Source organism: Humulus lupulus, chromosome 9 (assembly GCF_963169125.1).
Source record: "Humulus lupulus chromosome 9, drHumLupu1.1, whole genome shotgun sequence".
Classification (NCBI taxonomy): Eukaryota; Viridiplantae; Streptophyta; class Magnoliopsida; order Rosales; family Cannabaceae; genus Humulus; species Humulus lupulus.
Window position 1 is genome coordinate 46016274 of NC_084801.1, and position 7505 is coordinate 46023778.

A 7505-nucleotide genomic window follows, 5' to 3' on the forward strand; every position below is an offset into this window, starting at 1 on the left:
TTTGCTCTGTGTAGTTTGCTCCTTCACTTAGGACTGTGTGCCCGTGGAGAGAGCTACCTATATGCTTGGCTCTCTAATTGGTAATTGTTGAGGGGATTTCAAAAAAAAAAATACAACAAAGACAAAAACAAAAAAAAAAAAGAAAAGGAAAATATACAAAAATTAATAATATTTTTGAGGGAGAGTTTCCCTGGTACTTCTATAGTAGGCAGCTCATGAGGACACTTCACACACAAATGGAGATTGACTTTCTCAGCATCTGTCTTGCTGAGATTGACATTGTGTCTTACTAAGACTCACTTTTGCATATGTCAGGTCTATGTTACAACATGTTATATGTCTATGTCAACGATGTGTAGAAAGTCTTTCATTTTTTCTTTGTGTCTTTTCAGTTGATGTTTATCTTTGTTTATATTGTGCTTAGTTTCGTGCTATTTGTTCTCTCTTAAATATTTCCACTTCTGTATGTTCTCTAGTGTCCAAGCAGTTTTATTTTTTTATCTATATATAATATTAAAAAAACAAAATAAAAAAAATTGAATATAAAATCAATTTTTCTTTCCCTCTCCCTAAGCCCGTACCCTTCCCCTTCTTCTTCTTTGATGTTGATTCCCAATGCAAACTGCCTCTATGCCCTTCGTCGTTGCAATCATCAGCCCACCCCGTCTCCTAAGTCCTCTGACTCCTCTGCCCCTCCCTCTCCCGTCCACCCACCCCTCCCTAACCCAAACCCCATCCTTCCTGAAACCCATTCTCCTCAGCCCCAAAATCTCGACCCTCCCCATGAACCCTCTCCTCCCCCCAAAACTCTCATCCCTCCCCGTGAACCCTCCCCTCCACCCATCATCTCAGTTGTCCTTTCACCAACCCGTGAGCCCTCCCCTCAACCTCATGAACCCTCCCCACCAACCCGTGAACCCTCCCCTCCTCCCCGTCCACCCTCTCCTCCTCCCCGTGCCCCCTCCCCTCCACCCAACCCCACTGGCATCGCCTCTCACACCTGCACTCGCAAACCCATCCCTGCCATTCCCTCTGCTCCACCCAAGCCTCCGGGTCGGGTCAAGACGCTGGCTCGCAAATAGAAGCCCTCTCCTGTTGTGCCCGAGTCCACCCCGGACTCTCCACCTCCATCGCGTCCTGCCAAGAAGCCCAAGTTCGTGCCCCCACCTGCACCAACGGCCCCGTCTTCCTCTCGATTCTCCAAAGGCAAGGCTTCTGCCTCCTCATCATCTAAAGGTGCAATCTTTCTGAATGACACCTGTAAAAAACGGTTCACTGAATCTATTTCTTTGCGAAAATTGTTGCCTGAACAATTGTTGGATTACTCAGAGTTTACATCTTTGGGCTTGTATGACATTATTGAGTTTCATGGGTGGAAAGAGTCTGTGTCTTCTCTGCGTGTGCCCTATCCATCTTTGGTCCATGAATTTTATTCTAACCTCTCTGCTGATGTTATTGATCTGGTTCATGAAAATTTTGGGAAAGTATTTCTGTGTGGCAATTGGATCCCATTTACTCCATCAGTTATTGCAGAATGTTTACACCTGCCCCTGCTTGATGAGCCTTCATTCTCTGTTGAGTTTAATCCGGACATGGATGAGGTTGCTCGCACTCTCATTGGCAACCCTTCTTCGACTTGGCCCACTTCCAATGCGGTTCTTGCTGCTGAATTGAGCCCTCTCTATCGCATTTTGCACGTGGTTGCTCTATTCAATTGGCAGCCCACTGCTCACAAGTCCACGGTTGAGGTTGCTCTGGCTCGCTTTCTCTTTGTTGTGGGTACTCGCTAGTCTATCAGTTTACCTCACTGTCTGTTTCAGGTTCTATTGGAGGCTGCCATGTGGCCTGGGGTCTCTAGGATGTTGCCCCTACCTTGTTTGATTCAACGCATTGCTCAATGTTTCTCTGCTGTCCCCTCAAAAATCTTGGACACCCGACTCTCTCTCAAGGCCATAAACTTGGCCTCCACTAGGTCCAAGGCTAAGAAGAAAGGCCCCTCAGTAAAGGATCCTATGGCTGCCTCTTCTTTGGGTGTCAAACCATCCTCATGGAAGTATCGCTTGTTTGATTGGATTCATTCTTTCAGCACTGAGTTTCGGTCCTTCAAATTTGAGTTCTGATTGGCCCAAGCTCAAAATCAATCATTTCAGTCTGCAGTTCTTAGTCACCTTGGTTTACCTCCTCTCTCAGTTCTGTCCTCCGCTGCTAATGACTCTTTTGAGGAAGCACCACCATCTCAGGGGGAGGAAGTGCCTAGTACTACTGCCACTGGTTCCTGGCCTACTGTCACCCAGTCCGTGCCTCCTGCCGCTGCCCCTCAGGGGGAGTTTATTGTGCCGCCGGGCATCCTCAAGCGTCGCAAGAAGAAGAAGCCACCTTCTTCCTCCTAATAGTTGTGGTTCAGCTTTGGCATGCCCTCTAAACATTGAGGGGGAGTTTCTTTAGATTCTCTTTTGTTATCTAACATTGTCTGTTGTCCTTTTAGCTGAGTTTGAACTATTTTTACTACTTGCTGCTTTTGAATTCTCTTTGTTGGTATCTGATTGTATTTTGAGCAGGTGGTTTTGTTATCGGTATCCTGATATAACAATTTATCTAAAGTAGTTAGTTTCTATTATCAAATCTGTCTGCTGTTATTTCTTGTCAGCTTTGTGTGCTAAAAGTATAAATCAGGTCACTATTCATATGCATGCCAAAGGGGGAGTTTGTAAGTGTTCTTTTTTCATGCATTGTTTTTCATGTTTAAACATTGTTTCCATGTTATAACACTGAAAGCCCAGTAGCACATGATTTCTATTTTCAGCACATGTATTGCTTAGCTGGTTTTCTATTTTTAGCCCTAGCATATATATCCGTTTATTTCGTTTTTCCCTCACCTTTTTGTGCAGCCAAAAAGTGTCTTCTCCAAGAAACACACTTTGTAAAAGGTCTGAAGCTCTTGATGCTTCATTGTTCATTGCCTATGGCGTTTTGGTGATTCCTCACCATTTATCTCAAGATTTCTAGTGTAAACCTTGAAGGGATTTCAAGACAAGTCTCAAAGGGAGCTTGAGCAATAGCTGGAGGGAGTCCAGCCACCTTCAAAATCAGTGGGAGGCTGGTTGCTTGAAGACTTTCACAAAATAGGGAGTTGTTTGTTGATTATAAATCAAATTAGAAGGGATTTTTAATTTGAGTTTTTGTTGTTTGTAATTGTAATAACTCTGATTATTTTAGTGAATTTGCTTCACCTCTGGACAAGGTCCCATGGAGTAGGTTGTGAGAAATCATGGCTAAACCATGTAAAAATGATTGTGTCATTTTTATCTTTTTCTTGCAATTTATTATAATTCAAATCTAATTTTAATTTGATAAATTGATTGTGAAATTGATTAAGTAGTTGAGTAGCAGTAGTTAACTAACTTTCAAAAGCCATTTAAAAGAATCCAAAATAGCTACAGTCAAATCATTACCAAGATCATCCCAATTTTTTTATTTATTTTATTTTACAGAAGTTATCATTAAATCCATCTAAATCTAGGGCTTTATCTCCTAAAAGTTGATATAATATTTTTTTAACTTCTTTAGGTGAAAAATTTTGATTTAAAAAATTAAAATCATGATCTGAAATACGAGGAGAAATATCATAAAGCAAAACAGAAACTACACCCACATTAACACCTTGAGAAGAGAACAAAGAGGAGTAATAATTAACTATATCTAAACTAATATCATTAAAAGAAGTTACCATGGAGCCATTATCTAAACAAAGAGTTTAACCCTATTACGATAACTAATTTTTCTATAATATACAAAAAAAAAACTTAGTATTATTGTCTCCAGCTTTAAACCAAGTATTTCTAGACCTTTGATGCCAATAGATTTCTTTTTTAAAATGTAGGGCATCAATTTCAGATTGAATGGACTTAATAGTAACTAACATATTAAAATTAGTATGTAAAAGAGAGTATAGATAATTTACATTGAAGTGTAATGAGCCTAGTTAAAAAAAATACTAAACTTAGAATTACTCCAAAATTTAATCGATGTGATGCAATTATGTTGCTGGGACAAATAAGAAGAAAAAGAGTTAAAAGTAGTAAAAACATAGTTAAAAGACCAAGCAATATGAACAACATCAAAAACAGAGGGTTCAGTTAACCAATTATTTTCAAAGAAAAATAGGTTCTATAAGAGACGTGAAGAGAATAAAACAAGATCTTTAAAAACCAACCTAAGAGCTCTATGGTTGGAATGAAAAAAAAAAAGTTGCTTGGGAAAATAAGTCACACCATTTAGCGTTAATAATGCACCAAACTCTTGAAGACTGTACTATTAGTCCAAGAAGTATATTTAGATCCAACAATAGGTAAAGAAAAAAGAGAGAATTTATTAATAAAAATAAGAAAATGCATATATGGATGAATTTTGAGCATCATTACCACGAGTTTTATCATAACTAAACAAAAAGGAAATAAAAGTCTCCTAAAATCATCCAAGGTAATTGAGCGGCAATATCAAAATGACGATAAGGGAGAGGCCAAGTAATAGGTTTATCAGCAACATTAGGGGAACCATAAAATGCAGATAAATGCCAAACAACATTATGGTACAGGGAAATTGTAAAATCTTTGTTGGCTAAACTTTAATTTAGACAAAATATTTTAAAATATTTAAAGAAAATTAGTAGCATATCTCCATATTGATTTTCGGATTAATTATCAAATTATTCAGCTGATTTTCTAATGTGAAAATATCTTTAAGTGTGAATATATTTGTTGCCTTATTTATCACAAATAATCAATTTTTGGTAAAAACATATTTTGCAATTATCTTGATATTATTTTCAGGAATTATGTTTATTCTGGAATAAAGAAGGTGTCGAAAATGAACATGGTCAAAAGAAATGACCATGTTCGTTCTGCCAGATAAAACTGATTACGTTGCTGACTTATCAGTTTCCTTTTCTGTCGACACAGAATTCATCTGGCTGGCTGATTTCCTAAATCAAAGGAATACGCAAATTGATTTCAAAGATACCAGAAAATGATGGCCTTGGACGATTTCCCTGCCTATAAATATCTTGCCAAGGCTTTGGAATTTTCACCTCTTCCATTTTCAATATTTGTAAACATTATGTTATTTTGAAGAGTGTCTTTATTTGTAGAGATTAAGTTTGTTCACCTTAATCTTTGTGAGAGTGCTGAGTGCACTTGTGGATATCTATTATGAACGTGTTCATAAGGATCTTCAGAAGAGGATTCTATCAAAGTCTCACTTCGAGAGGAAGTGTGCACTCGCTATTCTTTGAAGGGAGTTCAAGAGAATCAACGTTTCATCAAATCAGATTCGTAGAGAAGAGTACAACAAGATTGCGGAAATAGTTTAAGAGGGAGTCTTACATTGTTTAAGTCAATACTTTTGTACACATTGTTTCTTTATTAATTGGTTTATTCTCTGGGCGTGGCCCCAAGGAGTAGGTTATCCGAAGGGGTTTCTGAACCTTGTAAAAATTAGGTGTGTTCTTTATTGTTTTGCACATTCTATTTATTGTGTTCAATTTCTGTCGTGATAAGTTCGGATTATGTCCCGACAGAACTGTTATCTATGTAAATTGTTAATTACCATTCTGCACTTTAATTAATTCACATTGTTTAATTAATTTGGTAATTACTAAAAACGGAATTTCATAAACAAAACAGTCAATATGATTAAGAGAATAAGAAAGTACATTTGCATTAATATCATTGTTATACAAAAGCGTTAACCCTTCCCAAAAAAACTTCCTAGGCACCTCAATGCCATTATCAAAATGAAGCAACCTTTTCAACCTATTTACAACCCCTCTAACTAATCTAGTTTCCATTAAAAACAAAAGAGATGGATGGTTTTGCTTTACAGTGAGGGATAGTCATGGAATGCTCAAGGATTCCATAACCCACGAGCATTCCAACTGATGAAGTTTATTTTTCCTGGCAGAGTTGCTTAGCAACACCAGCCTCTCCATAGTCTATTGAACGGAAACGAAGACCCTTGCCCGCCACAAAAGCAGGAAAAATAGTGGGAGGAGCATTCACAACAGGAGCCTTTCCAGTAAAAAGAGAGGGAATAGGATAACTACCTTCCACAGTAGAAGACAAAGCAAAAACAACAACAATAATAGAAGCAGTAGACTAAACCATAGGCATGATAATATCACAGTAAGGAACTATGGTAGCAGTAGCCAAATGAGATGTAAGGGAGGATGAGTTTGGATTAATTGGAGAGGGTATCATGAATGGAGAGGATGACTTCATAGCTTCACCCCAAGACGAACCAAGGAAATGAAAACTTTTAGAGCCACTAGGCTCCACAGGATGTTGAACCAAATATTGAGGAATGACATCTGGGTCACTAAAAGAAGTATCCATCATCGTATCATACCCAAGAACCATAACCTGAAGAGCTAAAGAGGAAGAAATCTCATGGATAGTAAAATTAGCAGGGATGGGGAAATCAAAGGGAAGAGCATTAAGAGAAGATTTTGCTTAGGCTCTCAAGGATATGTCATATTAAAGAGAAGGACCATACATATTCTTATTAAACTCTTGGAGGCAATGAGTACAATAAGAATAGGTATGCTCCAAGATACCACAAAAGAAACAAAAGTCAGGAAGATTTTCATAATTGAAATCAATCCATTTAGGGACTTACAGGTTAGGAAATCGAAGAGGAATACGTCTTCCAAGAGGCTGATTAACATCAAGAAAGACTCTAATATGCATAAAAGAATCTGGGCCTTTAGACAAGGTGGTGTCATCAACATCCACAAGATCCCCCACACCTATATCAACAAGCTTAGCTAAAGGTAGAACTTTCTTTCAAATGGAATGCCAAAGAATTGAATCCAAAAAGGGGCATAATAGAGAACAGAAGGGATAAGTTCAAGAACACCATCAGGAACACCAAGAAGAACAGTACTTTGGGAAAATGTCAAGGTTTGCCATTGAGAACTCGCTTCCTATCCCTATTACACCCAAACTTAGCAAGGAAAATGCCCTCAGGATGATCAGATAATAAAGAGACAAGGAATCGACCATGCAAAACACCAGCAAGGGTGCGTTTTAGAGACTCTTTGCTAAAAAGCCTATTAGTTAACAACCTAATAGTTAAGTGATGTTTGTTATATACCGTGCCAAATTTAACACTATGTTGTACCAACTACTTCATTATAGTAATAGTAATAGTAATAGTCGATCCCACAAGGACTATCAATTCAATTTATCATTCAAGAATCACGAAGTTAATAAAAATGAGGTTTTCATAATTTTATGAATTATAAAAAAGACACACAACAATGAATTCAATAATAAAAGATAGTTAAGAGTTAGTTCTCTACCACTAAACATTCATCCAAACATTTAATAACAACATTGATCTCTATTTTCTATCAAATTACCAACCGTGGATAATACTAAATTGTCATTACCCCAATCTCCCAATATTATTAATTAAAGTAAATCATTCTTAATTAATTCTATTCACTA